The sequence below is a fragment of the Lactuca serriola genome, chromosome 5 (genome assembly GCF_051521515.1).
Source record: "Lactuca serriola cultivar US96UC23 chromosome 5, Lser_US96UC23_V15, whole genome shotgun sequence".
Lineage (NCBI taxonomy): Eukaryota > Viridiplantae > Streptophyta > Magnoliopsida > Asterales > Asteraceae > Lactuca > Lactuca serriola.
Window position 1 is genome coordinate 217,601,222 of NC_136412.1, and position 6,000 is coordinate 217,607,221.

A 6,000-nucleotide genomic window follows, 5' to 3' on the forward strand; every position below is an offset into this window, starting at 1 on the left:
AAAATTTACGTATCAAGGAGATACCTTTGGTAAAGGTGCAGTGGCGGCATCAGAAGGGATCCGAGTGGACTTGGGAACCAGAGTCCGAAATGCAGGAGCACTATCCGGATCTATTCGTTGCAATAGACTTTAGGGACGAAGTCTAGGTCAAGTGGGGGAGAGTTGTAACATCCCGAATTTCACAGGTATATTTGAATCCCTCCTCTTCTATAAGTTGCCCATTTAAATTCCCTGGAGTTGGTTGAGTTGGGCCATGAGAAGTTTAAGGACTAAATTTGCCACTTTGAGTCATGAAGGGGTACAATGGGCGTACATAAGAGTACGTTGATCGTACTAGGCGCGCCCTAGTACACTGGGCGTACACTCATGTACGTTGGGCATACTCGTGTCAGGAGAAAACCCTAATATTTAGGGTTGGGGACTATATAAACAACCTTATAGCTCACTTCTCTGCTTATCCTCAGCCTCCATATCCCAGAGAAACGTTCCAACCCTAGTTTTATGTGAGAAGTGTGAGTTGGTGTGCATTTTGAACCTTTGAAGGTGAAGTCATTGCTCAAAGGAGTTGAAGAAGGAGAGAAAGGTTATAGATCTGAAGTTGTGTTGTATCCAAGAAGCTCCGGAAGGTAAAAAGCTTGGAACTTTATGCTTGTGTGTTATAGATCTAGTTATTTTTGTTTTATGGAAGCTTTCTTGTCCCAAAAGTCCCAAAATGTTTCATGTGATGTCTTGGATGAAATGGGTTGTCCTTTCAGACCCTAGAAGATGTCTTAAGTTATAAAAATGAGGTCCCAATAGCTAGATTTGTCTCATGCATGAAGTAAGAAGGTCTTAATGGATTAAGACCATGTGTTAAGAACTTTCTGGACGTCTAAAGTGATAAAGTTTGAAACATTATGGTTCAATGGCACTTTTGGTCGATGTATCTGGAAGTTGGGCTTAAGTGCTTAAGCCATTAGGTACTTATTAGGGTTTTGGTGGAACCTTGCGTACGCCCCGTGTAGTTTTCGTATGCCCAGCGTACGAGGTCAACCACCCCAATGGCAGTCAACGTAGGGCAGGCGTATGCCCAGCGTACTGTAGGAGTACGCCCCTCATACGTCCTCAGTTGGACTTTTGACTCTTGGGCTTTGGTTTAGGCCGCTGTTAGACTTTTGGACTTGGGCCTTGTTGGGCCTGAATATTTGAAGTAGGCCCAGTTTTGATAAAGGGTTCCATGGTAAGGCCCAATTCGGAAATTGGGCCATTATTGGACTTGTGCACATGGACTTGGGTTAAGTGAATTGATCTTGGGCCTTAAGCCCAAATTAGGAAAATGGACAATATGGACCCTTTGGCAATTTTGGAGAGCCCACTTATTGAATTAGTGTTCTTCATTTTAGGCAGTAAGTGTGGTCAGTGATATAGCAGCGGGAGACTCCTAGTTCAGTTATGCACTACTTGCGAGGTGAGTTATCCTCACTATATCAACAGGGTCTAAGGTACCAAGGCCGACCCTTTATATTTATATATATATATATATATATATATATATATATATATATATATCTGGATTGTGACATGATATGTTTATTGATTACATCCTGGTAGTTAGGATGGCGGTATGCTTATGCTTAGTGGCCTGGCAGGTCGGTGACCTAGTCATAGGACCATTACTATGTTTTTGATATGTTAGATCGGTCGATTGTTATATGCATGCTATTGTTTATATGATCCATGTGCACATGATTGTTTGTTTGAGGATTGGGTTGAGGCAGTCCTGCTTCGTGCTGTAAGCCAACATACCCGGGGTGGTCCGGAGAGCCTGTAGGCCCTGAGGAGGCGGTCTAGTCAGGCCGAAGGCCCGGCGAGCGGTCCGGATAGGCTATAGGCCCTGCGAGGCGGTCCAGTCATGCCGAAGGCTCGGGAGCCGTCTAGATAGGCTGTAGGCCCTAAGAAGGCGGTCCAGTCATGCTGGAGGCTGATTTTACATGTTGTTTGTTATTATTTTGTTGGGTGGTATATATTGGTATTTTAAGGGTAACTCACTAAGCCTTCGAGCTTACATTTATTGATTTTGTTTCAGGTACTTCAGGTGACCATGGCAAGGCGAAGGCGTGACGCACACATCCTCACATTTTTATGATTTTGGATTTCTGGGAACTCTGATATGAAATCATTTGAAACAATTTGTGAACTATGTTGATCTTTGGATAATTTTTGATTACTCGGATTGTTTTTGAAAAGTTTAAATTTTTAGTAAAATTATGGGTTGTTACAAATGTAGGGACTGAATAGGTAAATCAATAATATTTATAGTTTGGGATAATGATCCATGTTGATTAGTGATGGGCTAATTCTATGTGAAAGTCCATAAAGAGTTAGTCCAAAGGGCCTATCATATGGATCATTGTATTACCAAAGGTTTTAGGGTTTTATGTATGAAACCGTAAGGATTCCAAACTATAAATTAAACCCATAAGCTTGCAAAATCGGACACTAGTACTCCAAGGTTAATGCCTAGCTGACTTGGAGCTCCTAAACCTCTCTCTCATTATCGTCCACTTGTTCATGGTGTTTGTGACTTGTTTGAGGCATCACACTTGAGGTGTTAAGCTCTTGAAAGGCCAAGTTCTACAAGCCACTACAAAGAGGTAATCATCTAACTAGTTTTTATGATTTATATATCAAATTTGTATGCTTTTTATAGGCTTCATGCTTTGGAAAATGAATATTGCATGTATAATTAGAGAAAACTTGGATCCAAAGCCTTAGGGTTCTGTGTGCCCCATAGGAGTGTTAAAGTACATAAAACCCAACAGTGGTATCAGAGTCATTGGTGTTTTCTGTTATATAGATGCGATTGCATTGTTTTTAAAGTTGAAAAAGATTATTATTTTTTGTTGTCTGACTGCTGGACTCGACGAGTCCCATGTTTGGACTCGACGTGTTGACTCATATGACCATGAACTCGACGAATCCATAGCCTAGCTCGATGAGTTGGATCATCAGTTGGCAGATTTTTCGAGTTTTTCGCCAAAATTGGATTAGGATCATTACCATGAACTGTTTTATATCATAAAATCTATTTTTCTGATATAGTAGTGATCAACCTCATCCAATTAAAAGATAAATGTCAAATATTAAGATAATTACAAGTTATATGATAAGCTAATTATTGGTATTATTTGATTTATCTACACGAATTGTAATTAGGTCAAATTGGTAAAAGATAAATATATATGATTATATTATTAGTTTAAATTTGATCTAAATGTTTTGAGAGGTTACAAAATTTACCATCAAGTTTTGGAACTCAAATTTTTTTTAAGGAGTTAGAAAACTTGTCATCAAGTTTGGAATCCAAAAGTTTTTCAAGAGTTACAAAACTTGCCCGCAAGTTTTGGAACTTAAAAAGTCTCTTTTGTGAAATATTAACTCTAGTAATTGAAAGGTTTCAAAAAGTGAACTCTTGGGTTCATAACTTAAAAATTAATTAACTAGTTTTTAATTTTGAATTTTTATATTTGGAACCTTGATGTTTTTGAATAGTTCAAATTACACTCTTATGGACTTTATTAAATTGATTAAATATTTAATTTAAAGAGAAAGTTAATAAATCCATAATCACATGGTTTGAAGTCAAATTAAATTAAAAGTTTAATTTATTAATAGATTAAACCACCTAGTATTTTAAAAGTGTAAAATGCACCCTTATACTATATAAAATTAAAAGTTTAATATATTATATATGTATAAGTAAAAGGTCAGTCTTACCTTTAGAGGCCTCATTCATGAAGTTGTTCTATAAGGGATGTTTAAGGAAGCGGCATGTAAAATGACCGCCATTGTGTATCCACTCTTACCCACCGCACCGTTGACCAGTGGAGGGTCGTTAGCCGAACGAGTTTGACGAGACACTTAAATCCTCATTAAAAGTATAATGAAAGATAAAGTAACTAAACATTTTATAAATTCCCAATCTTAGTTACTTTAGGAAAAATGTGAATTTGATGCTAACCCATGAAATTGCACATTGCACCTTATTGATCAGTTAGTGGAGCGTGTGTTGTTAACCAGCACACTAATATAGACTAATGAAGGATGGCAATGGGTTTCTCGTAAATTATCATTGATCAATGTAGCGTTTGTGGTTAACCGGCACATTAATTAGGTAATTAATGACATCGAGAGTACCAAGCTAATTTGCATGGTTATTCACACCTTGTTTGTGATCCTTGGTATCCCAGTCACAAACTTGAAGGGCATAATCGAGATTAAACATGTCATTGAAAAGTTCAATGGATCTCAAAAGAATCTAGGAATTTCAATTCATTTAAAACCTAATATTCATTTTTCGTTTTTCATGGTGGAAATTGATAAATCATCATTTACCTACCTTCAAATATTTTGCAACTGGATTACGACATCCCTCTTCCGAATTGCAGAATATTGTGTTGGGTCCTAGCCTTAATATTTCATTTGGATGTTATATTAAGGACTTCAATCAGTTAACTTGAATTTCTCCCTAGTAGATGTCAAATTCTGACAACTACGGTCTCCCCGAATCTTTTGAAAAAGAGCTTCCCTCACCAAGATGATGTTCCACGTTTCAATCGTGGAAATGGAAATCACACTTCACTTCCTCCACCTCCTCCAACAATTCCCCCTGACCCATGTGTTTGTCGACTTGAAAAGGTCAAGGTCACTCAAACCCTATTGGCAAGAAAACACCAAGATGGAAGGTCTGTGTGTACAAGTCTTGGAGATGAAGTCACACATTGACGTACTGGGAATGTTAGGAGTCGTTGTGTCGAGGAAGTTGGTTGTTGACTTGGTTCTTCAATCACTTCCTAAGTCATATAGTGAGTTCATTAAGGACTACTATATGACAGACCACAACGTGACCCTTATCGATCTTACCTATTTGCTAATTTCTGCTGAATCAGAAATGATTTTGCGCACTGGTAAGCAAATTTGATTGGAAGGTCTACTTCCCAAGCTTCCATGGACATTGACAATGAAGTCCATAAAAGATTTCTCTTCCCAAGGGAAAGGCAAAGGCTAAGTCTGAGATTATCCTGTGTGTCATTCTGAACGAGTCTTTTTGCTTCTATTACCAAGAGAAGGGGCATTGGTTGCGAAGCTGCCTTATCTACCTGAAGGATCATAAGGATGGTAAAGTCAGAGTTTATGACTCTGCTTCAGGAAAGTCCATAATCTAACTCTATTAAGTTCCTAACTATAGATTCTTAATACATGATGTGATGAGATCGCGTTTTTATGTTTTGTAGGATCGAAGAAAAGAAAGGGAGCTTAAAGGAAGAGTGAGTTGAGTCTGATCGCGAAGAGATGGATTTCGATCGCATGGTTCTATGATCAGATTTTTGAGCTGCTACTTAAGAGTTATGATAGATTGTTTAGAAATATGTAGTGACATAGTTTTCATTTGTAATTGCATTGTAAGGACAAGTTTTTCCACAATTTTTATAAATAAAGAAAAAATTTTGATTTTATCTTATTTTATATTTCCTTACAATGGCTTTTGTGAAAATTGATGTTTGTATATATCTATTCTTTAGCAATTTTGGAAAATGGATTTGATTCTTTCATTTGTGGTAGTGTTTAAAATTTACCAAATAAGGAAAGATTCTCATCACCAAAGTTTCAATTGGATAGAAACTTGGAATCATGCAACTTGTATTGTATGATGAATGAGAACCTTCATCTTTGGGAAATTAAGACTAATTCCTTGTTCACATAAAAATGTGAGTCAAGTGAAGGACTAAGGGATCTAGTACAAATTGTTGTGAACTGATCAGGTCAACCACAAAAATGATAAGACTATTCATCATGATTTACTAAAAGTTTAGTAAATATGGTTATGCTTACAAGATTAAGTGTAATTCTAAATTATTGAAAAAGTTTTCATGTATAGCAGAACAAATAAGAAGAATCAATTAGACAGAAAGATAAAAATTTTCTCCAACCTGAAAGGAAAGGAGAGTACTTAATGATTAT